Source organism: Mesoplodon bidens (genome assembly GCF_964165515.1).
Source record: "Mesoplodon bidens genome assembly, chromosome: 4".
Taxonomy (NCBI): domain Eukaryota; kingdom Metazoa; phylum Chordata; class Mammalia; order Artiodactyla; family Ziphiidae; genus Mesoplodon; species Mesoplodon bidens.
Genome location: NC_138160.1, coordinates 133,501,116 through 133,528,105, shown reverse-complemented (window position 1 = coordinate 133,528,105; position 26,990 = coordinate 133,501,116). Strand labels below are relative to the sequence as shown.

Genomic DNA, 26,990 nt, shown 5'->3' with positions numbered 1-26,990 from the left:
TATGCTGATTGGCCTGTGCCCTTCAGAAACTGTCCCTGAAGCTCAGAGTTATATCCATCCTACCCAAATCACTTGGCTTGGAATATTGTGACACATAACAAGAAGGAGGAATCAGAGGAATATACATGAGGTAAGCAACAGATATCCCTACATATAATGACTGGCTTTTTATTTGAAAACAAGCATCACACCTATGATTAAGCCACCCTTCCTTCAAAAGTGTGAAATGAATTAACTTGCCTTCTTAAGAGGTTGACATTCAGGCATCTTTGTGAACCTCACAAACCTATCACAAGCCACATTTATCATTAAAGAAATTGTGTCTACGAAGAGGCACCACAATATCAACTTAGGTGAAAAATCCTTATTTTATTAAAGTTGATGAAAAAAACCTTATTTTATTAAATATTCAATATCACTAGACTACTTTATAAAGCTGTTCATAATCAAACTCTTAGATGCCTTGTTTTCAACCTTTTCTCTTAACACACTGTGCTCACCCCATATTTTCCACACAGTCAACATCTTTACCAGACGTCCCACCATTTCCCCCAAGTAACCTTAATTTTTACATATCTATGGTTTGGGATTGACTATTTTCTTTAATTCTATTTTACTCCTCCTGTTGGCTTATTACTTATACCTCTTTCTAATATTTTTAGTTACTGCCTTTAGGATTTATCAGTCTACCTTTAAATATTATATTACTTCATATAGACTGTAAGAATCTTGCAACAACATATTTCCAATTTCTCCTTCCCATCCTTTGTGATGTTGTTATACATTTTACCTTTATATACATTACACTCCAAAATACATTATTACCATATTTGCTTTAGAAAGTTATCTTTCAGGATGAAGAAGAATAAAATTTACATATATTTACCTTCATTTTTACCATTTTCAGAGATCTTTATCTTTTTTTCAAGTTTCTGTCTGGTATCATGTTACTTATGCCTGAATTTTTTTTTAACATTTCTTGTAGCACAGGTCCACTAGCAATAAATTCTTTCAGGTTTAGAGTATCTGCAAAAAAATTTTTATTTTACCTTCAACCTTGAAAGATATTTTCACTGGGTATAAAATTCTGGGTGGCTAGAATTTTTTCTTCCTTTCAGTAATTTAAAGATGTCACTCTACACAGACCTACAAGAGAATGGACTTGAGGATATGGGGAAGGGGAAGGGTAAGCTGTGACAAAGCGAGAGAGTGGCATGGACATATATATACTACCAAACGTAAAACAGATAGCTAGTGGGAAGCAGCCGCATAGCACAGGAAGATCAGCTCAGTGCTTTATGACCACCTAGAGGGGTGGGATGGGGAAGATGGGAGGGAGGGAGATGCAAGAGGGAAGAGATATGGGAACATATGTATATGTATAACTGATTCACTTTGTTATACAGCAGAAACTAACACACCATTGTAAAGCAATTATACTCCAATAAAGATGTAAAAAATAATAATAATAAAGATGTCACTCTTATTGCCCACAGTCTTGAAAATCTTCTGAAAGAAATCAGCTGTAATTCATACCTATTCCTATGTACATTATGTGTCTTTTTTCTGTGGGTGTTTTCAGTATTTTCTTGTTACTACTCATCTTCAGCAGTTTGAATGTGTGCTTAGTTGTGTTTGTATTTGTTGTTATTTTTGTTGTTGTTGTTGTTTTTCCTTATTGGGATTTTCTGAGCTTCCTAGATCTTTAGTTTGGTATCTTTAATTATTTTTAGAATATTCTCAGTCATTATCTTTTCAAGTATTTCTTCTACGCCATGCTCTCTCCATATTTTCTAATTATACAACTGTCAAAACACTTGATGTTCTGTCATAACTTTTGGATATTCTGTTCCTTTTTTCTCACTGTGTTGCAGTTTGGGTAATTCTTATTGACCTATCTTCGAGTTCACTGATTCTTTCCTCAACTGTGTCAAGTCTACTGATGAGCCCATCAAAAGAATTCTTTATCTCTGACTTATGTGGTGTGTGTGTTTGTGGCATTTCCATGAGACTCTTTCTTATAGTTTTCATCTCTCCACTGAAATTTCTCATCTCTTCATATGTATAGTCCACCTTTCCCACTAGATCCTTCAACACATTAACTATAATTGTTTTAAAGTCCCTGACTGATTGTTCTAACATCTTAGTCATCTTTGAGTCTGGTTCTCTTGATTGCTTTGTCTCTTGATGATGCTTTTTTTAATTGCTATCATGAGTGATTAATTAATTATTAAAGTTAATCATAATTATTTATCAAATGTGAGATATTGTGCATAGAGCAATGAGATTAATAGCACTTATGCTTGGAAATGGGCATGCCTCTTCTTTGGTCAGGCCATTGGTGTCAGGGATTGAGTCAATCTAGCAAATGTAATTCAGCAGAGGCTAGAAATGTGCTCATGCACTTAGACCTGATCTTTTGAGCCTCTGCCTTTTCCTCTAGCAACAATGGCTCCTCAGCTATTCCTGAGGGTTACAGAGTGCTGCCCTTTCCCAGCAGTTTAAGTCTTTTGCTCTGTAGGACATATGGTTCTGGGAAGGAGAGTGGGATTTTGTACCTTTCTAACAGGGGCTAATCCCCTTCTCCATACCTGCATTAGTGAGGATGGCTCTCTCTGGTCTCTTTCCCTGACCCCAAACTTTACTGTGAACACCTGGTGAAGATTTATAGAATAGAGCTTGAGAATGGGTGCAAACTCCTCTTGTATGAGGGAGTCCACAACTTGTCTTATTTCATTCTAGACCATATTCAGCCTACAGAAATACATTAAAATGTTAATTGATTTCTTCTTACTCATTTGTATAGTAGCATCCTCTCTTCTTGTCTTCTGTCACAGAAAATGTCACAGTCCACATGTCCAGTTTCTCCTCGGAGAAACCTCTTCCATTTCAGAATTTGCTTGTTCTGTGACCTCAGCTCTCTAATAGGTCCAAAAACAAGTTATGATTTTGTAGTTAGCTGAATTTTCTCAGTCTTAGAATGGGGTTGATGCTCTTTCCAGCTTTCTATCCTAACTGGAAGTGAAACTTCTCTATATTTTTGTACACTCATAATAATAACAGCTAATATTACATACTTATTATGTGCCTGGCATAGTGCTATAGGACACATGGAATAGCTCATTTAATCTTCACCATTATTACATCCATTTCCTAAGCTAGGAAATCAAGAGACAGAGGAGTTAACTTATTTGCCCAAGGTCTCACAGCTGCTGAGTGGTAGAAATTTAATACAAACCCAAGCAGTGTGACTCAAGAGCAGTGCTATGATTCTATACTGTTGCCTCTGCCCTGTGAGCTCCTTGAAGACAGGGACAAGCCCTTATTCTTGTGTTTATCTTTCCAGCATGTATCACAATGCCTCATTCAAAGGAGGCATTCAGTCAGTGTTTGTTGAAGGAAGGAATTAATTGCCTTTCTACTGCCCCTGAAAGTCAAAGTGAGGTTTAGAAGCAGTAAAGCTGGGGATGGGTTCACCCGGTCTTGCTGTTTCTTCCCACCTTCCAGTCTCACACGCAGGAACTATATGTCGTAATACATGATGAGAAAAAGTCTCCAGTACCTTGAACAATCTCCTCCCCATGCTGAACAAGTCAATTCATGACAAGAAAGCAATGATTAATGGCTTCTCTGCCAAGTGATGCTTGCTTGATTAAGGGGAAATATGGCCCATATTTCATATAAGTTTCCCTAAACTTCAAACACAGACTGAAAGTTTAGACTCTGCTCTATCAAGCTATGGCTTCACACTGTGTGTCTTTACCTTCCTCTCACCCCAGTTAAGCAATAAAAACTTAAAAGGTCAAAATCTGTAAATTGTACTCCTCTGTATCCCACACAGTGCCTAACACAAAGCTCTACAAGCACCTGTTGAATGAAGTAATGAAAAAGATTAATTTCAACTGCTCCAGTGTTGCAGTCCAAACAAACCATGGCAGAGCAACATTCTTCCATTGAATGCTGGAAATTTTTAGGATACATATAATTCAAAGGCTTAGCACCAAACTGTTTCAGGGGTAAATCGGTTTTATCCAAGATGGGTGAGTGTCAGTTCTAAATCTTTGTACTTGATATTCTCCTTCTGATTCCTCAGTCTGAAAGCCCACTGGACTTGAGAAATATAAAATCTAGGTTCTTGCCCAAGTTTTGCCATTTATTAATATTAAAAAACTAGGGATAATGATATATGCTGAAAATTGAATGAGTTGACAAATGCAAAAGCACTAGAAATTATAAAGTACTATACAAATGTCTGTATTTTTACTACAGTCATTCCCACTTAGGTCAATGCATTTAAATCCTATGCTTAATAATTTGAATAATAATAATAACTGATTTTTATTTAAGGCTTATAGAGTTCTATGCTATAATCTATATTAACCCTTAAAAGTCCCTATATGAAAAAAAAGTCCCTATGTGTTAAGTACTACCATTAGCCCCATTATATAAAGAAACGCAGACTCATTGAGGTTAAAAGGCTGGGTTAAGGTCACATAGTAAGGTATAGAGTTTGGATTCAAACCCAGGCAGCATGATTTCAGTGTCCCTGCTCTTAAGCATAGCACTCTGCTGTCTCCTAAAGTGAAAGCAGAGATTTTGTTAAATCTAGTTATGAGAAAGCTAGTGAGATCACAGGACATCTGATGAGTTCTGTCCTTGACCTTCATCTATACACTATCCCCGGATTATCTGCTCTCGCCTTATTGCTTATCATCTATATGCTAATAGTATTCAAACCTCTGTCACCCTGGCCTCTAGAACCTTCTATCTACTCAACCACTCAGTCATTCATTCAGCAAATACCCACTGAGCATCTATGTGTCAGGCCTGAGCTAGATGTTGGATGGAGCATAAGATAAATAAAACACCTGAGGTCATGGAGTTTACTTTTTACTGGGTGGAGAAAAACAATGAATAAATACATTCATTCATTCATTCATTAAAAATAAATACAATAACTTCATATAGTATTACACTGTATAAATGTTTCAAGGGTGAGTGTCCCAAAAGAGAGAAAGCCTGCTGGAAGCTGAATTGCCCTTTCTAACACAGACTCAGAAATCAACAGTCATTCACCTCACTCTATTCATTAAAATCAAGTCAATAAAGCCAACCCATGCATGTTCAAAGGGAGGGGAATTAGCTCCCATCTTTTGATGGGAAACATGTCAGAGATTTTGCTTTAAAACCATCACACTGGCCATTTTCCCCAACCTTTGGAGGGATATAAGCATCTCAGCTCCCATAGTCAAATCTGGCAGGTTTAAGAAAGGCTGCTCTGACACAAATTATAAATTCAAATGCATATGATGAGGAACAACTCTGGAATTCCAAGAAGCTGGCTCTGTCCACTCTGCCCAGTGTAACCCATTCCCTTCCCTCTTCTGAGCTCACAGCACCTACTCTCTCATCATGACACTGCCTCGATGGTTATCTTATATTTCAACCCATATAAATATAGAACTTTGTCTTTCTGGTTTCTTCATTTGGATCACAGGTTCCTAGGGGTATTAAATATGCAACACACATATCATTTGAGTATCTTTCAGTGTTTTAAAAGAAGCTATACTCACAGATCATGGAAGAGAGAAAAAAAGAAATGAATATTTCTCTTCTTCCTGAGAATCCCTGTTCCTCTAAAACCCACTTAGCATATATGAACTATAAGATACACATATACACAGACTGTGTGTATCACTACGCAAATTACATGAAACAGCAGATTCTCCGATGCCTGGAAAGTCATTAAAGATCACCTAGGGTACAACCATCCTATTTTATCCTCAAGTTTTATAAACATTGCCTTTATTTAATTCACACAATAAATCCATGAGTAAGGTACTATTATGATCTCCACTTCTCACATGAAAAAAATAAGGCTAAGAGCATGATATTCCCAAGTTTACACCAGTCAGTAAGTGGGAGTTCAAATCTGGTTCCTCCTGAGTCCAAATCCTAGGACCCCATCAATGAGGAATCTCGAATCCAGAGAGAGAAAAGGACTTGCCCAAGACTAGGATTTGAGCTTCCTGATTCCCAATGCAATGCTCTACTCAGATAAATATGAGAAAATTCTTTCCTCCCTAAATTCAAACTTAGAATCAGTTCACCCCCAACCTGAAATTTCAGACCACATCTTTTGTCTTAATTTTTTCCCTCTTGGAGCTGAATTCAAATAAGCGGGAATGGGTGAAAGGGCAAAAAACATCATAGAAAGAGGGAGTTCTGTTAATACATCTTGCCACATGAAAAGGTCAGATGGTGCCCTGTTTCAGTCTGTAATAGGCTGCAATTTGAGCAACCCCAGCCATGAAATACCGGGCAATTTTCTGACCTTTTTAGATGTGACTGCAAGTGCTTTGATTCTTACAACATTCTGTATCTATATTTGAAGCAAACTAAAAAGAAAAGAAAAAAGTATTTCTATAGAGATACTCTGCTCTCATGATATAAAATATAACTTACAGGCATGTATTGTGGACACTGGTTATTGGTTCTTCAGTTTGTTTGCTATGCTTTTCTTGGCTGCCAAGTATCTCAATGTCCTTTCTGTAATTATGAATGTCCCTTCTTAGGAATCTTGGTAGGAGGCAGGGTCCACCTCCCACCACAGAGGCTGAAAAGCAAGACCCTTCCATCCTAGTGATAAGCAAGACCCTTATACCTTTCAGCTAGGGCATAAGACGTGGGTTTGCCCAACTAGGCCTCTACCTTGGACTCTGAGTAAGGACCTAGTAATACAAAGAAGCAGGAACAGAGGAGACTCTATTCAGGATGTGGGAGCAACAACGGCAGCAGAAGCTTCAAATTTCCAAAGACATCAGAGTCAGGGATAGCATTCTCTCTCCATTGCCAGTGACAGTACAAGCCATAACATCCCATCTTCTACAGAGGGGCAGCAGTGTCTTCACAGACTGGTTCTTAGCATTATGTTGGCCATGGATGTGGATGCCGCTCATTATCCCTTGTTTCTGAACATATTCTGAGCCTGGATCTCCAATCTTTCTAGGGATTCTGTGAGCAAATTAATATTACTTTAATAAACTCCTTTCCTGTTTAAGTCAACCAGAGGTAGTTTCTTTTGCTTGCAACTAAGAACCTTGATACATCAAAGAATAAAACTGAAGTGTAATAAAAATTACGAGGGATGGGTAGGGGTAGCATTTCTTAAAGAAATTATATTTAAATGTACTTGAAATTTTTCATTCAACTGATTCATGTATAAAGGAGTGAATACATCTGCCTATTATCACATTTTTCACAATTTGTAAAACAGGATCAAGATTCAGACTGATTCCCCACCCATATCCAGGTCTCCCTCTAGATAATCTCTATTTCTGTCAAGCTGTCAAGCCTCATCACTCAAGCTTAAAATCCCACAGTTATCTTCATTTCTTTCTTCTCCCTCATATCCATTAACCAAATACTTTCTATTTTCCTTAATAGTGACCTCTCAGGTCTCTTCCTGCCTTCATACTCCCAGTGGACAAACCTAATACAGGAAATTATCACCTCCTATGTGAGCTATAATGTTTAAATCTCCCTACCTGCCTCCATTGTGTCCTGTGCCAAATTAGTTTTCCCAAGACACTGTTGGTGCCTCATCCTCACCAGATCAAATTCCCTGATGGCTGACCATTGCCTACAGGATAAAATCCAAAATGTTCAGCATGACATATGAGATTCTTCATGATCTGATGCCTTCTTACCTTTCCAAATTTGACCACTGATGTGTTTCTATCTCTTCACTTTAATAGTATTTGACCAAGAAACATATTTTTAAACATAAAGTACTGATTTTTAAAATTAAATCAAGATATAATGCATGCTTGACTTAAAAGGTACAGCAATTAAAAATCAAAAAAAAGTTGCATGATTTTTATAACTACAATGTTAAAATAACCAATTCTAAAAATAAATGTCATGTAGAAAACATTTATTATGTACCAGACAACTGTCCTATTAGAATTGTCCATATAAATATTACAGAAGCTTTACAAGGTAGGTGTTGCAGTTCCATTTACACAAGGGAAAACTGAAGTCCTGAAGGAACGAGAAATATATTCAAAAACATTCAGCCAATAAATGCACAGTGAATATTCACATGCCAGTAAGTCAATTCTTAAATAAGGAGCATATTTTCTTAAAGGCAGATTATCACAGGAGTATAGCAACTACATAATAAATGTATAAGTTTTTATGTGATATATGCTTTAAATCGATTGTAAAAGGAACAATATTGCTAGCATCAATTTCCCAACAGAACCTTAGTACATCTGATAGACTATCAGTGTTCTACGCACAATCCATACCCTCAGGCCCCACTCTCCAGGAATTATATTCCAGTGGGTCTGGCATGGAATTCAGTACCATGCATTTTTATTCAGCACCTGGGTATTGCTGATGCAACTGGTCCATGATTCTAGCTTTGAGAAATCCTGAAATAGGTAATAAATGAGGAGTGCTGATCATGAGACCTGGGTCCTGTTTCTTTTGGTTCTGCCACCCTCTTGTTGCATGACTTTGAATAATTATTTTACTGACCCTCAGCTGTAACATCTCTAAATGAAGGAGGAAAAAGTAAATGATCTGAATTTTCAGCACATATCCCACTCACCAATGTGCTGGTCCAGGAAAACCAAGAAGGCATATCTCACACACTCAGAATGTTCAATTGGTAGCAGCTGAAGTAGTACTACTTCAGATAGTAGCCTGAAGTTCTATGGTGGGAAAGATTCTGTGGTGTTTAACCTTACTGAAATTATCCCTCTAGTTCCAGCTCAAAATCCCCATAAATACTTTCTCATCACCCCCTTCCACATCCCAAATTTTATACTTCTAACAAGTAATTACTTCATTCTGCCTTTTAACATGGTAGTAGTTCATCTGCTTCTCTCTTCCTCAGAAGAAAGGTCACTGAATTGTTGCGGGGATTTAGTGAAATAACGCATCTAAAATGTCTAGAACTCAGTAGAAATACAATTATTATTTATTGCTATCTTATTAGGCTTTCAAATTCTAGACATCTAGGGTGAAAGTTATTAAACATCGGTGATGGGTGCAATAGACAAAGATGCATGAGATGAAGCTGGGACTCAGCACCATGGACAGCTCAGAAGGCTTTACAGAATTCCTGCAGCAGTTCTGACACAACTTACAATATTTTTCCAGCCCCACCTCTCTGTAAGGATAAGCTAAGGGCTCTCTGCCTTACAATTATGGGATCTCTCAGTCTCCAAGGGGGACATCCTTGTCTATTCAACACCTTTAATGTACGTCATTGTCTAACCATCTCTCTCATTGCAGAATAAAAATGAAGAGTCCAGGCACTGGGTCAGACTACTTGATTTTGAATCATGGCTCCCCCACTTACTAGCTGTGTGACAAAAGACCGTTTGGGGGTATCTTAGTATCTCAGTTACCTCCTCTGTTAGATAAGAGTAATTATTGTGCCTAATTCATAGAATTCTAGTGAAGACAAAAGGATATAATCTACACATAGTATAGCTTAGAATAGCCTAGCGCATAGCAAGTTCTCAGTAAACATTAGCTTTAGCTGCCACCATGAGGCCACCAAACTGTTTCTATCCTAGCCCTGCCATAGACTCATGTGACCTCAAGAAAGGCCTTTATTTCCTCGACTGGAAACAAAAGAGTTGAACCAGAGCAGATATTCCCAAAGTGGAATCCACAAAACCTGAAATTTTCTTTCTTGTGTCCCAATAATTTTTTTTCCCATTTAACTTCTTTCCTTTATTCAGTCACCCTCGGGTGTGGTCAACAGTCAGACTTGGGAGGGTCTGGGGATTCTGGGCACCGTAACACCAGACTTTCAGTTCAGGCCACCTGACTTCAGCATCATGAATTTTGGATGGCTCAAAAAAAAAAAAAAAAGCATGAAATTCTCAGCATTCCTCTGGCCAGGTCTTATGAGATTTCCTCAGGCTTAACTGTACGAACTGTTGAGGAAGAGGCCCTCAGAAAAGGGGAAGAGGCATGAGACACCAGCATTTCCAGGCCATTGCTCTGCTCTCTGCAATCCATCAAGATCTTCCTTGATCCCTCTAGTCATTCATTTCAATAACCCTAGATTGTCGCTTCACGTGCTTGGATGGCCTGCATATTTCAGTTTTTTATCGCACCTTTCTTACTGAGAGTTCCTAAAACAAAGCCATGGAGCTCTGAGTCCCTGTGTACAGACCTGCTTATGTTTTCCCTTTAATCTCCAACATCTTTGCCCAAGTGCTTTAAAAGTGTTATAAACCCAAACAGCTTCCTGGCTCACTGTAACTTCTAACATGAGATCATGGCTTTAAATCTCAAAATCACAGTATACCTGGTTATTAATAGCAGCGGATTTCAGCTCAACACAATGCTCTGGTAGACTGCCAGCAATCCAAGTTTAACATCCTCCAGGGTGTGAAATTAAAAGGAAAAAAATCCTAAAAGCCTAAGAGTTTCTATTCATTTGAACTAGAGTTCTAACTCCTTTTCTATACCTTCCATTAGCTGTAAGATCACGGTTTATGGTTCAGGATCAATTTTCTGAGTGCTCCTAGAGCAAACAACTATGTCTCATTCTTCTTTGTAGCCTTAGTGATTAGTATCTAATAATTTCCTGCAGGAGATTTTATTATTGTTCAATAATACCCACATCCTCCTCTTTACTCTCATAGAAGGAACATGTTTCACTGATGTTGGGCTTGGCCATGTGTCTTGCTTTGGCCAATAGGAGTCTAACAAATGTAATGCAGCCAAGGCAGGAAATGTGCTCATGCAGTTGGATCTGCTCTCTTGGACCTCTGCCATAACCATGAGAACAAAATTTCTGGGCTAGCTCACTGGTCCCAGAAGGAGTATAAGAAATATGGTGAGCAGAACTCAATGGCTCCTACTGAGGCCAGCCTACGTCAGCCAACCCCCAGCCAACCGAACTCATGAGCTAAATAAATACATGCTTTTGTACGCCACTGAGATTTTAAAGGCATTTGTTACATAGCACATTGTACAACAGAAAACCTTTATTAAGGTCTCAATTAGTGAATAAATGAACAAGCATTAAGACTGAAAAATTGTCATACACCCTGTAGAGAAACAAGAGAGAAACTAGGTCGTCCATCACTAGGGAATTGTTCCAAAACCTGTTTCTCCTCCAGCTGGGGAGGGTGACATAAGAGTATCACAGCCACATCTGAAAAGTTAGTAAACATAACCCATAACTTGTTATTACCTAACACAAGTTTAAATAAAGGGACAAAGTTTTCCAACTGTGTTATATATTCTCTTTCCTTTACCAATCTTGTCTCCATTCCATGAAAAAAGAAAACTACCTCTTTTGAGAAGGGCAGAACTGTCCTGAAGTCATGCTGTGCTAGGGGAAAAACTTAATCTGTGCTGTAATAAAACTCTTCAGAATATATAAGAATAGAGAATTCCCAATAAGCATATAATTGAACCTGTTTTTACTACTGTGGTAAAACTAGACTGAAAATTAAAAATTCATTACCTAGTGTACTTCACAGAAGCTATGTTTCAGCTCCTTGGAAAAGGTTCCCAATCCACAAAGTGTAGCAAACAGAATAACTCAAAAATTACCAAACCAGGTCAGATCCCTAGTACCCTTCAGCACACAGTTCTCTGACATTTGAAAAAACAAAGTTGTCCTTGATGAAAAGTTAGGTTGCAAGCAAAAGACCCCTGGTTGCCCTTAATAAATCATCCTGAATCTGTCATTCAAGTAAGCTTCCTATAGAAGTATCTGGTACCAGACTTTTCCTATGCCACAAATAACCATTTAAAAAAAAAATTGAGGAAGCCACTTTTCTCAAACATTGGACAATAGGCAGCGTAAGAACTGCAACCCCTAAGAGACAGGAAACACATGAGCTGAGCTGCAAAATCACCCCAGCAATATGCCTAGGGACAATTTCCTAATGAAGATGCAATGAGCTGAAGTCCAAGCAGAGCATGGTCGTCCTGCTGAGAGGAAGTGGCCAAGATCAAAGTTTAGGGCAGCTGAAACGGCTGGAAACTGGGAGGCAGAGTGCTGGAGAGGGAAAAACTATAACAGAGAGGCACCACGGAAGTTCCTGTTGGGGTCCTCCAAAGGTCCTAGTTCAAAGGCTGAGCTCACATGCACAGGATGAGACTGTGCTTGCCAGAGACTGGCTGCTATGAGCTTGAGGATGAAAAAGATACTAGAGATCAAGTAGTGCTAGAAGACATTGGAAGTCCAGCCCAGTCTGGGTAGAAAAACCTATTAACACCCTATTAAGCCTCTAGGTAGCAAGCTGACATACCAAAAAGTTTTCCTCTTATGAGTAAGGACTATGTCTACCCTAGATCCACCCAACAAAGCCTTCAACCAAGCCCTGACTGTATCATCCACAGAGGAAAGTTTAGAACCTGAGTCCCACCAAGTTAGAGGGGTTTGTGAACTACCTCATGCTTTTCACAAATATGGCAGAATAAAATATAAAACCAAATCTCCACAATTACTAGGTAATCATCCAGTAATTGAACTGCCTACTAAACAAAAATAAACCATCTTCGGGGGAAGATTACAGAATCCAGAATCTATAAAATATCATCAATAAACAGTACACAATAAAATATTTTTTTAAAAAAACAGGAAAATGTAGCCATAGTGAAAAAAATCAGTCATGATAAACTGACACCCAGGTGTTTACACAATAGAAATGGACACTTATTTTCACACAAAAACCTATACACAAATGCTTAATGCAGCTCTATTTATAATCACCCAAAACTGGAAATAACTCAAATGTCCTTCAGTCGGGGAACGGATAAACAAATTTTTGCACATCCATCCAATGGAATGCCATTCAGCAATAAAAAGAAATGAATTATTGGATATTTACAACAATAAGGGTGACCCTCAAAGGCATTACGCTGAGAGAAAGAAACCAGTCTCAAAAAGTTTTATACTGCATGGCTCCATTTACATTACATTTGGGAAAAGGCAAAATTATAGCTACAGGGAAAGTAGTTGCCAAAGTTTAGGGATGGGGGAAGTTTTGACTACAAAGGGGCAGCACAAGTACATTTTCTGGATTTTCTATATCCTATATATAGGTTTGTGAGGGTGGTCACACAAATCTATATATGTGTTAAAACTCATAGTACTGTACTCCAAAAGTGAAAATGTTACTGTACATTATTTCTTAAATAAAGCTTAAAGTCTGAAAGGCAAAAGGATATAAAGGGAATATTATAAACATCTTTATTCTAATAAATTCAATAAAGGAAAAGCATTATATATCTGAACTGACCAAAAAAATGGACAAAGGTTATATAAATAGAGAATTCACAGAGGAGGAAACACAAATTATTCTTAAACATATGAAGATATGCTCAACCCCAGTTTTTTACTCACTGGATTTGCAAGGATCAAAGAGTTTGAGAATGTATCATGTTGGTAAGGATTTGAGGTCAACATTGCTGGTGGAAGGTAAATTGGTATAACCTTAATGGAGGGAAAATTGGCAAGATCTATCAAAATGTTTTAAAAGTGCTTATGTCATTTCACCCAGCAATTCCACATCCAGAAATTTATCCCACAGATATACCTGCACATGTGTCAAATGACTTATGAAGCAAATTATCTATTGAAGCCTTGCTTTGATGAGCAAAAGTAGAGGGAAACCTAAATGTCCATAAACACCAGATTGGTTAAATAAAGTATGATTAACTACATACAATGGAAAACTATGCAGTCGTTGCAATGAAAGAAAGCTCTCAACTTCAAAAACGAAATATTATTAGGTGAACATTAAGTGAAAAATACAAGGTAAAAAACGCTCTGAGGTAAACTACTGTCTATGTAGAAAAAAGATCCAGAAATGGTATAACATGTGTTTACAAACATACATAAGAAACTGGCTAAATTCTTTACCCCTGGAGAGGGGACCTGAATGGCTAGAGAATTGGGGGACTGAGTGGGGGAAAAGGAAGATGTCTTACTCTACATCTTTTGTTCCTTTTAAATTCTGACCCATGTGATTGAATGACCTATCCTAAATAAATGAAATTTTTAATCCATCAGAAACTTTGGGGAAATTATGCAGATTTTTAAATTAATTTTTATTGGAGTGTAGTTGCTTTACAATGTTTTATTACTTTCTGCTGTACAACAAAGTAAGTCAGTTATATATACATGTATATATATATGCACTCTTTTTTAGATTTCCTTCCCATTTAGGTCACCACAGAGCACTGAGTAGAGCTCCCTGTGCTATACAGTAGGTTCTCATTAGTTACCTATTTTATACATAGTAGTGTGTATATGTCGATCCCAATCTCGCAATTTGTCCCCCCCTCCGCCCCTTTCCCCCTTGGGAACCATAAGTTTGTTCTCTACATCTGTGCCTCTATTTATGCTTTGCAAATAAGTTCATCGGTACCATTTTACACAGATTATTTGAAATCAACCTTCTAACTAAAAAGTGTTCGTTGTGCCACCATGATCAGCCCCACAGGACAGGGACCAAGGTCAGCTTAATCCTACCAACGACACCTTTCCTCAGAAAGTTGGCTAGATCACCACGACTCAAAGCCAAGTAAAAACATAACCAAGTACAAAAGAATCTATTTATGTCAAAGGTACACAGGCACTGGACTTTTTTTTTTATCCACAGAATTTGGTATTCCACAAAGGTTTATTTTCCCATTTTTTTAAATTAACCTGTGGAATGTTAATCGTACTTTCTGATAGACATAACAGCTATTTGCAGGGTCTAAGATAAGAGATTTTATAAATTTTGCCACCAAACATCTACCTTTGGCATTAGCTGATCTTAAAATTCTTAGAATCATAATAGCAGCAATAGTAATAATAATGGCTAAAATTTACTGAGCACTTATCACGTGCTTAGTATAGGTGTTAGGTGCTTTGCTATGCCCTTTCCTTTAATCATTTCAATTTCAGCTTCAGTTATAATTCTTTGAAGTCATGAAGCAGTGCAAGTGGGTTACAGATCAGAAGGAAGATAAACACACATACCCACACGGGCGCACACACAAACACAACCCTTTTTAATATGAGGAAACCAGAGACTAAAAGAAGTCAACTTGCATAAGATAATCTCATTAGTGGTATAGGTCCAAGATCTCCAGCTTCAGACATGGGCAGCCAGACTCCAAAGCTCATGCTCCACCTGTTGCCCTGCAGCACCTGTAACTGCAGAATTTTTGCACAGGAGACTCTTGAGGCCTTCTAGTTAAATCTCCCAATCACTACAGGACCCACTCTACAACATGCTTGACAAGAAGCCTCAGCTGAGTGACAGGGAGCTCACGATCTCCTGAGACACCCCACTCTATCATAAGACATACCTAATGCTTAAAAAAGCACTTCTTTCCATAGAACTCAAATCATCTGCTTCCCTGACCCTCCCTTTGTCTCTGCTCTGGAGTGACACAAAATGGGTATTTCTTCCCTTCATCACAGGACAGTCCTTCCGGTCTGGGGAGTCAGCTCTCCTGCCTTCCCTCATCTCTCTCCTCTTCTGGCTGGGTCCTTAGACTCATTCTGTGTGAAGGCTCTAAGATTCCTCAACAGCCAAAAGGCACCCCCTTTCAATACTTCTTTGGTTTTTTATTTTATAAATCAATCTTATGAGGTGGAATTTACATACATTAGAAAGCACAGACTTTAAGTATTACAATTTGGTGGATTTTGACAAAATGTACACACCTATGATATCCGCACCCCTATTAAAATATAAACTGTCTCCTCAGAAAGTTCTCTGGTCTCCTCTCCCAGGGAATTCTGATCCCACCCTCACCCTAGGGAAACACTGATCTGATTCCTATCACCAAAAATTAGTTTTACCTATAACCACAGTAAGTATTCTTTTGGACCTAGCTTCTTTAACTCAGCTTGATATTTTTGGGACTCATCGTGTTGTAAATTATAGTAATACGTAATATTTTTATTGTTGGGTGGTATTCCATAGCAAGAATATACTGTAGTTTGTTTATCCATTCTCCTATTGATAAACATTTGATTATTTCCAGTTTGGGGTTATTTTGAATGAATAAAGTTTCCATGAACATTCTTACACAAGTTTTCGCTTGGATGTTATGTTTTTATTCCTCTTGAGTAAATACCCAGTAGTGGAATAACTGGGTTCATGAGGTAGGCACATCTTTTGAAGCACTTTGATTAGCATTTCCTTTATCCTTTTGTCTGAGTTCTCTAGTAGCCTGCCAAGGAGCCAAGAACACTGACAGAAGAGCCTAGAGACTTGCTTTCTGATCCTGCCTCGGGCAAGGACAAGCTCTAGGACCCTGTGCAGAGATAATATGGTGAGGGAAAAGAACTTGGGCTTTGGAGCCAAAAGAGACCTGGCTTCAAGCCAGCTACTAAGTGTGTGGTCTTGATGACATTATTCCACCTCTCTGAGCCTTAGTTTCCCCATTTGTAAAATGGGATAGCAATACCTATCTTGCAAAGTTATTGTGAAGATTAAATGAGGTGACATGTGTAAAGGGTCTAGAGTAATAGGTGCTCAAAGGATGGCATTTACATCATCATCATCATCAACATCATCATCATCATTTACGCCTGTCTCAAAGTGGGACTAAATGAGCTTTAAGCTCATGACCAGCTTTATTTTATATTCTTTTAGCCTATTTATAACCACATGTTTGTATGTATAACAGAAAATTAGTTATTTGGAAATTCCTTTGACTCAGGTTCCAGATAACTGAACAGTTACCATCTCACTCTCTGGAATGTTCACATAGAAGTGTTTTCTTGACTCATCCACGTATTTATCCATTATTGCCAACCTACTATATGCCCAACACCATATTAGGCAAGGAATGAGCATCTAATGAACCTGACAATTATCTGTTTACAGAAATATGTGTATTTTTCCCTGCAGGGGGCACTAAGAAGCCAGTGCGGATCCTTCCTAAACGCAGTATTACTCTTCTAAGGTCTGTAAATGTTTATCCACTTCTGACAAGCACCATTCAGCTAGAAGGATTCATCAGAGAAGCTCCTTATTGTTCCAGACATTGCATGTTTTGTGAAAAGGAATTTTTAAAAACAGGCATTAGGGCTTCCCTGGTGGCGCAGTGGTTGAGAGCCCGCCTGCCGATGCAGGGGACACGGGTTCGTGCCCCAGTCCGGGAAGATCCCACATGCCGCGGAGCGGCTGGGTCCGTGAGCCGTGGCCGCTGAGCCTGCGCGTCCGGAGCCTGTGCTCCACAACGGGAGAAGCCACAACAGTGAGAGACCCACGTACCGCAAAAAAAAAAAAAAAACCGCATTAATTTGACAAAACTGCATATTTGTTCAGATTAGAGGCTGCTCATAATAGGACCCATAAATGCAGAATTAATGAAATTGAAGTTGGATGCCAAGGGCAATACCAGTCCTAAACAACACAACATTCAGAAGCACATTATTTCTCTTCCAGGGGACGACAGTCGTGCCTTGCTCTCTGCACAAAGAGGACACCCTGAACAACTGTGTGCAAATTGACTGCTTCTTAAATGAAAGTCCACTTCAGACATAACTAAGGAGGCTAGCTCTTTTTTTTTTTTTTTTTTTTTGCTGTACGCGGGCCTCTCACTGCTGTGGCCTCTCCCGTTGCGGAGCACAGGCTCCGGACACACAGGCTCCGCGGCCATGGCTCGCGGGCCCAGCCGCTGCGCGGCATGTGGGATCTTCCGGGATAGGGGCACGAACCCGTGTCCCCTGCATCGGCAGGCGGACTCTCAACCACTGCGCCACCAGGGAAGCCCAGGAGGCTAGCTCTTTAAAAGAAAACTATAACAAATTCTTTTGCAAAGCTAAAAATCATCTTGAAAAGTAAATAATGATTTCTGAAATATATTTTATAAATCTAGGCTTTCATGTATCAAGGTCACTTAATAAAACAAGGTATTATGTGCATTTTTCTATGAAAATTCCATTTAAACCTTCCATGCACATGATTATTTATCATTGAGGTCTGCAGCCACCAACGAAGTCCAAAAATTATTCATTTCTACTTCATTTCATTAAACAGGTGCATTACGAATATGAGGCAATAAATGGTGATTTTCATAACATTTAGCTCTTTCACAGAATGAATTGGCAGGAACTGAGAGTATTTGAAGGTTTAAGTCAATGAACGACTTTTCCTAATTACGAAAGATTTGCAAGAAGGGAGCAGCACGAGGAGGGCACAGTGACAGGACTGGGAGGAACAGCTCAGCTTCCAGAACAGGAAATCTATTTGACTATCAATCTGCAAACTGTATTTTATTAAAAATGTAATTACCCACAGGACTCTTATTTGCAGAACCCATTGAAGGAATATTGACATTTGGAGCTGTGTTAAGGTCTCTGAAGTCATCACAGAGCACTGCAACCTTCCTTATCTGGTTTCGTGTTTGTGGAAGTTTTCTTTTCCTCAAAGGGCACGAAGACCAGCAGGAAATTGCTGTGTGACAACAGCTCCTCATGTAGGTTATCAGAAAAGGGGAAAAAAGGCGCAGGGTCTTGGGATCCCTTGTTTGCCTCTTTCTCAGCCCCTTTCCATTCTACACCAAGACCTGGGGCCAGCTTCATGGGTAGGTATGCAACTTGGGCACACAGCCCTGGGCTCTGAGGGGTCCCATGTTTGCTTTAAAATTCTGTTAGCCTTTAAATTCTTCATAATTTTTGAACAAGGGACCCCATGTTTTCATTTTTCACGGGGCCCCACAAATTATAATTATGTAACCAATCTTGCCAAGCCTCACCACCTACACACACACACACACACCACAGACATCTCCTCCAAGCCCTTGTCACAACCACTTGTTCTCATCCCTATTAGGTCAAAATGGTGGAATACTGGCTGGGAATCAGAGGTCAGGATGAGCTGCCGCAGTTCAAACCCTCCTTCTTCTTATGAACTGTGACCGTGATTTCCTCATCTGTATAATGAAGATAACATTCATCCCACCTCACAGGGTTGCTATGAGAATTCAATAAGGTAAGTCATGCAAAGCGATGAGAGGTGAGCACTGCTTATAGATAAGTGCTCTTTCCATGGTAATTATGACATGATGAATGGGAAGAGAAGAGGGAGAAAGGCCACTGCCTTGTCTCTGCCCTCCCAGGCTGAGTTCACTGGCCTCTCCTCATTTAAAGAACCACACTGAGGGACTTCCCTGGTGGTCCAGTGGGTAAGACTCCACGCTCCCGATGCAGGGGGCCCAGTTCAATCCCTTGTCAGGGAACTAGATCCTGCATGCATGTCACAACTAAGAGTTTGCATGCCAAAACTAAGAGTCCACATGTCGCAACTATGAAGCCTGCATGCCACCACTAAGAGTCCACATGCCTCAACTAAAGATCCCTCATGCCGCAACTAAGAGTCCACATGCAGCAACTAAAGGTCTTGCATGCCACAACTAAGACCCGACGCAGCGAAAATAAATAAATAAATAAATAAATAAATAAATAAATAATTTTAAAAATAAAATAAGGAACCACATTGAGTACAGCATGACTGTCCTACCCAAAATACAGCATTTCCTAAACTTCAGACATTCATGTACCACTTTCAGGATTTTCACTCTGTCTACCACTTCTACCACTGACTTAATAAGATTTGTTTATATAAACCTGCTCTTTTAAGTGAAATCGTTTTGCCTTACAAATAAACTTTCTATCACTACCATAAGTGGAAAACAGTATCCCATATCAAAAAGAGAAGGTCATATACAATAGTTCACATTTTTAAATGTTTATTCAAATATCACACAAAACCCTCTTAGATATCACCAGTGGCACCCATATTGACCTTGTTTCCGCTTCCCCTGGGGTCTCTAAGTGTAGCATCTGTGGTCTCACTTCTATTTCACCAGCTAGAGAGCAGTGCACTATGAACAGCAGGTTCTCCAGAGCTGTTTGTTGAATGAATACTTGTTAACAAACTGATAAGAGTGATAACCCCTTACAAAGATGCCCACACTTTGCCTGGGAGCCTCCTAAGGCCCTAAAATCTTTACATCCTAAAGGCAATGGATTTCTTCAATGCAGCATTTCTCAAAATGTGACCTGAAAACCACCTGCATCAGAATCACCCAGTGAGCTTGCTAAAAAGGCAGATTCCTGAGACCCAGTCTGCACCTACTGAATCAGAACCTCTGCACATAAAGTATAGCCTAGTGAAAGAACCCTAGGCATTGATGTATAGTAGTAGTAAAAGCTGTACTAAAAACAACTAACACTTAATTGTGTTCTTCATATGTACCAGGAACTACACTAAGCATTTTACATACATTATCTTACTTAATGGGGACTTAACAAGTCTATGTGGTAGGGACTTGCCAAAGCCACAGAACTATTAAGCAGCAAAGATGGGATTTAACCCAGGTATTCCAACTTGAGAACCGAACTCTTAATGACCGTACTGTAATCCTGGGGAGAAGGAAAGCCTCTAGAGAGAGGTCTTACCCATGGACCCATCTATGGATCTTTGGGTCTCATCATGTATTTTTCAGTTTATACAATAAGACCTGTTTGCAGTACAGTCATTATCCAAGCAGAAAGCATCACCAAAAAATGCTACTGAAGCTCACTGTGTGCATTCAAACCACATACTTGTCAAAGTTGCCTGGATACATTTTGAATAAGAAAGGTTCCTTAGGGCTTCCCTGGTGGCGCAGTGGTTGAGAGTCCGCCTGCCGATGCAGGGGACGCGGGTTCGTGCCCCAGTCTGGGAAGATCCCACGTGTTGCGGAGCGGATGGGCCCGTGAGCCATGGCTGCTGAGCCTGCGCATCCAGAGCCTGTGCTCCGCAACAGGAGAGGCCACAACGGTGAGAGGCCCGCGTAACGCAAAAAAAAAAAAAAAAAAAAAGAAAGGGTCCTTAATTATAAAGGGCATGGGGACCTTCATTACTTGGAAGAGCAAAGCCACCCCTTTCAGATTCAGAAAACCCTGCTGAGGAAGCCAGGGTCACTTACCTCTAAGAACTGGGAAAAGATTCTCATAAGTGAACTGTCCCAACCTGAGGTAGTGAGTTCCCTGACCCTGCAGGTGAACAAGGAAGGGCTGAACAACCACTGTCTAGATACTCTAGAGGAGATTTCTGCTTCAGCTAGGGAACTAAAGTGGATCAACTCCTGAGATCTCTTCCAAATCTAACTATCCAGGATTCTGTGATTTTGCAACCAGTAAAAAGAAAATCGATTTAAGACATTGTTCAAAATAGATGCATTTGTGTTCTGCTCTAAAAAGAAAAAGGAAGAGAAGGAGAGGGAAAAGGAGGAGGAAAGGGAGAGGAAAGGGGAGGGGAGGGGAGGGGAGGGGAGGGGAGGGGAGGGGAGGGGAGGGGAGGAGGAAGAAGAAAAAGAGAAAAGGAAAACCACTGGCTGGTGTTAGGAATCGTTCGAGTCTCATGAACACAAGGGCAGTGCAGACCAGGTACAGGCATTGCTGAGCAGGCACATTATTAATCATGAGTGAAAAGGAAAACAAAAAACTGAGTCAGGCGACATCCATCGTGGAAATGTTTAGTGTAGTATGGTTCCTGCTGAAGTCCTGACATGGGAATTTATAGTTCAGTGCCCAGTGGAAACATTTACCTTAGCAAAAGCTGAAGACCATGTGCATCTCTTACTCCACACAATTATCACTCTTGACGGTGGCCAAGAGAGATTTTTAAATAAATAAGTAAGAATGTAACACTGGGCTTCCCTGGTGTCGCAGTGGTTGAGAGTCTGCCTGCCGATGCAGGGGACAAGGGTTCGCGCCCTGGTCCGGGAAGATCCCACATGCCGCGGAGTGGCTGGGCCCGTGAGCCATGGCCGCTGAGCCTGCGCGTCCAGAGCCTGTGCTCCGCAATGGGAAAGGCCACAACAGTGACAGGCCCTCGTACCACAAAAACAAACAAACAAACAAACAAACTCACATGCAAAAGATACCCTCCCTCTACCAGGAGAAAAGTAACATTTTTCAATGGGGAATCAGAACTGAGAGAATTCTGTACAGACTTTGTTAAAATAATTCTTATCTACCTTCAGCCTCTCCACACAGTTTATTTTTCCACAATTGCCCCTCTTTGTTCAAATTAACACAAAAACATTCCAGTTTTGCCGCTTCTTTGGGTCTTCATTTTCTTATGAGGGCTCCCTTGTCACATAAAACTTCTATTAAATACATTTGTATGTTTTCTCCTGTTAACCTGTCTTATGCCATTTTAATTCTCAGATCCAGACAAAACAGAGAGAATGGAGGTAAAATTTTGTTTCTCCTTCAAGTTAAAGGTTCTAAACTTGAATGCCCGCAAGGTCAAGAGAGAAGTTGAAAGCAAACAAGCAGAGGGACATATGTCCTGACCAAAAAGGTTAATACTCAGTACTACTCGAAAATCTAGATATTTCAGGACTTCCCTGGTGGTCCAGTGGTTAAGAATCTGCCTTCCAATGCAGGCGACGTGGGTTCAAGCCGTGGTCGGGGAACTAAGATCCCATATGCCGCAGGGCAACTACTGAGCCCGCGTGCTCTGGAGCGCTCGCGCCACAACTAGAGAGAAGCCTATGTGCCCCAATGAAAAGCCCATGAGCCACAATGAAGAGCCCACGTGCTGCAACGAAGATCCTGCGAGCCGTAACTAAAGACCCAACGCAGCCCAATAAATTAATTATTTTTAAAAAATAAACAAAAGACAATCTAGATATTTCAGCAATAAATCCAAATGTTTACATATTAACAATGAATTGGGAAATTTTTAAAAACATAGTACAAGCCACGCAACACATGTATGTGTACTAGATTCAGCCTGGGGGCTGCCCGCTGATATCCTCTGAATTAACAAACCCTGCTAAGCTGGGTTTCTGTCAAGCAGACCCACACAGGCTCTCCCCTTACACCTCAGGGACAAACATCCTCACCTAGTAGTTATTCTGAGAAAGGGCTTCCAGCATCAACTGTGGGGAGTGGGGGTTAGATTTCAAAATATTTGTGGTCTATTCCAACCTTAGATCTAAGTTTCCTTGACCCTCTCACTCCACTTGAGAGTCTCCCACTGGCATCCTGGACCCCTGACTAAAGCTCTGTCCCTGCCCCATGCTTAGTCTCGGGGGCAAATATTATTAATCTTATTTTATTTGTTTGTTTGTTTTTTTGCGGTACGCGGGCCTCTCGCTGTTGTGGCCTCTCCCGTTGTGGAGCGCAGGCTCCGGACGCGCAGGCGCAGCGGCCATGGCGCACGGGTCCAGCCGTTCCGCGGCACGTGGGATCTTCCCGGACCGGGGCACGAACCCGTGTCCCCTGCATCGGCAGGCGGACTCCCAACCACTGCGCCACCAGGGAAGCCCTATTCATCTTATTTTATGTCCTTCCTTCTGCAAAGCACTTCTCTACCTTGTGTTTTAACTCTCTTAATACTTTTCACGCCAGGTGCTATCATATCAACATGTAATCAATATAAAATGTATCAGTGAGATATGTTACATTCTTTTTCTCTATCAAGCCTTTGAAAATATCTCCTTGCAGATTTTCTTTGTTTTTCCTGGCCAGATCTGAAACTGGCTTTTGATAAATACTTACTAAAAGTACAAAAGTATTTATGAAAGGTATGTTTCTGCTTATCTTAGACAATAAGAATGAACTTTCCAGTTACCCATGTTCCATATATAAAGGATGAAGTACATTTCCACATCCAGTCTCCCATAAAATCAGCATCTGAGCCCCAAATGCCGATCTGCAGCCAGGGGTCCCAGCCACGGACGCCTTGGACAGTTAGCGCCTTCCACAGTTACCAACTGTGTCTGGCACCACCTGCTGGCCATTCACTGCATCCCTAAAGGTGTCCCTAAAGATGAACCAGAATCCATTCGCCTGCAAGAGCAGAAACATCCTTAAGACCAACATTCAAAGGCTCAGATGAACACAACTGGAAGTTCTTTCCAAGAAAATCTCCTCTCTGCTCTGCTCATCCTTCCTCTGCTTGCTGGGGTCAATTTGGGGACTTCCTTGGCACTCCAGTGGTTAAGATTCCACGCTCCCAGTGCAGGAGGTGCGGGTTCGATCCCTGGTTGGGGAACTAAGATATCACATGCCACAAAGCAAAACAAACAAACAAACAAAAAAAACCTTCCTCTTTTTTAATAAATGTAGCCACTGTGTTGTGCATGGTAAAACACAACTACGACACCACCTTCACCACCTAAGCAGAGTTTAAGTGGCCTGCACTTCATGACCTCACAATAATCCAGAAGTAGAAGAAGCTGTACTGGGAGCTGTACTGGATGAACCTGTGTCCAATTCCTCACCACACCATTCCCTAGCCACATGGCCTTGATAAAGGAACTCCTCCCTTCTGCGCCTTTAGTGAGTGCTAGCTCACTACACACGACACTTCTCTCCAGCTCTCAAATCCTATAAAGCTGTGATTCTTAGTGCCAGGCCTTCCGGTCACCATCCAGACTCATGCTGTCCAATACGGAAGCCACCGGCCACACTTGACTAGAGAACTTGAAATATACTAGCCCAGACTGAGATGCGCTGTAAATGAAGCACGCACACTGAATTTCAAAGGCATAGTATAAAAAAAGAATATAAAATAGCACATTCATAATTTTTATAGTTGATTACATGTTGATATGATGGTATTTTAAATACATTGGGTTAAATAAAATGTTATTCAAATTAATTCCACCAGTTCTTTTTTATTTTTTTATTGAAGCACTAGAAAATTTCAAATTGCATCCATGGTTCGTGTTGTTATCTCCACTGGACAGTATCAACTAAACAGTTAAATGTTTAAAGCTCATGGTTATCTTATATATCAGCAGAAAGAAGGGCATTTCTATCACTAGGATCTTTTTAACTTACCTATTTTTCTCTTTTTTGTATGAATCTCTGTGATAAATAAAAAATGCCTGGGACTCCTGCTCACCGGATGGTCACTTTTGTCTGTCAGCACCTTTGAATCTTGAAGATGGCTTTCCTGGAGCTACAGTCGGTCTGCCCGGGAAATCTTGTGAAATTTCTACAATACATCTTAAAGAGGTGTGAGATATCCTGGAAGGAGCTCTGATCCAGAGATAAATATACGGGATTAGGAGAAATTCCAGGAGAACTATACATGACCCTTATGCTTACGAAAAATGTTCTCTCATGCTGGTAGTCAAAGAAATAGAAAGTAAAACATGAGATCTTGTTTTTAGCCTATCAAGACAGACTTTTTAAAAAATTATAGTCAGAGTTGGCAAGGGTGTATGGAAATCAGTACATTTATTCCCTGCCTGGGGGAGCTGAAATTTACACAGCTTTTCCAGAGGGTAACTTAGCAAAATGGAAAAATGGCCTTAAAATTGTGCATGCCCTCTGAGCCAGCAATTCTACCTCTAGGGATTTCATCTAAGGCAATCATCATTGCTGTGCACAATAACTTGTCTGTAGGGACATTCATTAGTTTGAAAATTATAACCAAAAAAACACCAAACCAATGAATTTTTTTAAATAAGGCATACTGAATATATGAATAGTATGTTGCTTTTAAAAATTGTGATTGTGTTACAGAATATTTAATGATAAACTCCTCCTCCCCTCTCCCCCATCCATACTCCTTAGTTCAGCCTATGTGATCTTTTTATGGTGAAGCAGATAATATCGCTCCCCCATAAAGCCCTTCCCAGCCTTCACTGGTTACGAGGATGAAGTCCCTTGTCTGTATAACGGCCCTGGGGATCCAGGCCTGCCTCCCTCGCCAGCTTCAGCTCCTGCCAGCCTTCCCCACCTTGCTCTCCCTGCACTGGCCACAGGGGCCCTCTTTCAGCCTCACAGCCCTGGAAAGCTCTTGCTGGCTCTGGGTCTTCACTCACATCACTCTGATTGGAAGCTGCCTGCACCCTGCCCCACTCTTTTCCTGGCAAAGACATGGTCACCTTAGAAGACTGTTTTAAACACTTCCCCAGAAAGCTATTCCCTAACCTCTCAGTCTAATCAGGTCCCCTTGTTTCCTGCCTCCCTGCATATTCTTTTTTCTGCCTCTCACTTCTCACAGTTTCTGACTCTGTATTCCTATGATTATTTGTTGAATGCCAGTCTCCCCACCTGACTACAGGACTTAGCTCACACCTGGCATGTAGGAGAAGCTCCATAAATGTATGTTGAATAAAAGAATGATATTATAATCAGTAAAAGGCAGGCTACAGTAAAATCAGTCAGAGAAAGACAAATACTATTTCACAGGTAGTATCTAAAAAATAAAAAAATAAACAATAAATAAATAAGTGTGAATTTAGATACAGAGAACATATTGGTGGTTGCCAGAGGCATGGTGAGGGATAAGCAAAATGGGTGAAGGTGGTCAAAATAAAATAAGTAAATCCTGGAGATGTAGGTACGCCACAGTGACTATTGTTAATAACACTGTACTGAATATTTGAAAATTTCTAAGACAGTAGATCTTAAAAGATCTCATCACATGGAAAGAAATTTTGTAACCATGTATGGTGATGGATGTTAACTAGACTTACTGTGGTGATCATTTTGTAATATATTCATATGTTGAATCATTATGTTGTACACCTGAAACTAATATAATGTTATATGTCAATTATATCTCAATAAAAAAGACAAGTTATTAAATGGCAGCTGAATAGGATTTCATATCAATAAAAATATGTATATGTATATAATCATAATTTACCGGGGCATAGAAATAAAAAAGACCAGATGAAAATCCAAGCTGTTAACAGCAACTATCTCTGTGTCATGATTTTACTTTTCTTCTTTTATCCAGACTTTCTACAGGGAACATATCTAACTTTCAAAATCAAGAGAACATTTTTTTTTTTAAATAGTAAAAAGCCAAAGTGATCTTGAGGGAAAAAAACAGAGCTGGAGGAATCAGACTCCCTGACTTCAGACTATACTACAAAGCTACAGTAATCAAGACAATATGGTGCTGACACAAAAACAGAAATATAGATCAATGGAACAGGAATAGAAAGACCAGAGATAA

At 39.9% G+C, this 26,990-nt stretch overlaps 1 long non-coding RNA gene across 2 annotated transcripts; it reads left to right on the top strand.

Annotated features, from left to right (window-relative positions):
• Positions 1-26,367, top strand: LOC308615255. Of its 2 annotated transcripts, XR_014015496.1 has the most exons (5): positions 1-130; positions 16,911-16,965; positions 18,840-18,998; positions 22,226-22,361; positions 24,942-26,367. It is a non-coding gene; the product is annotated as an uncharacterized lncRNA (long non-coding RNA). The 2 variants fall into 2 exon arrangements; XR_014015495.1 differs by lacking the exon at positions 22,226-22,361.
• The last annotated feature ends 623 nt before the right edge of the window (positions 26,368-26,990 follow it).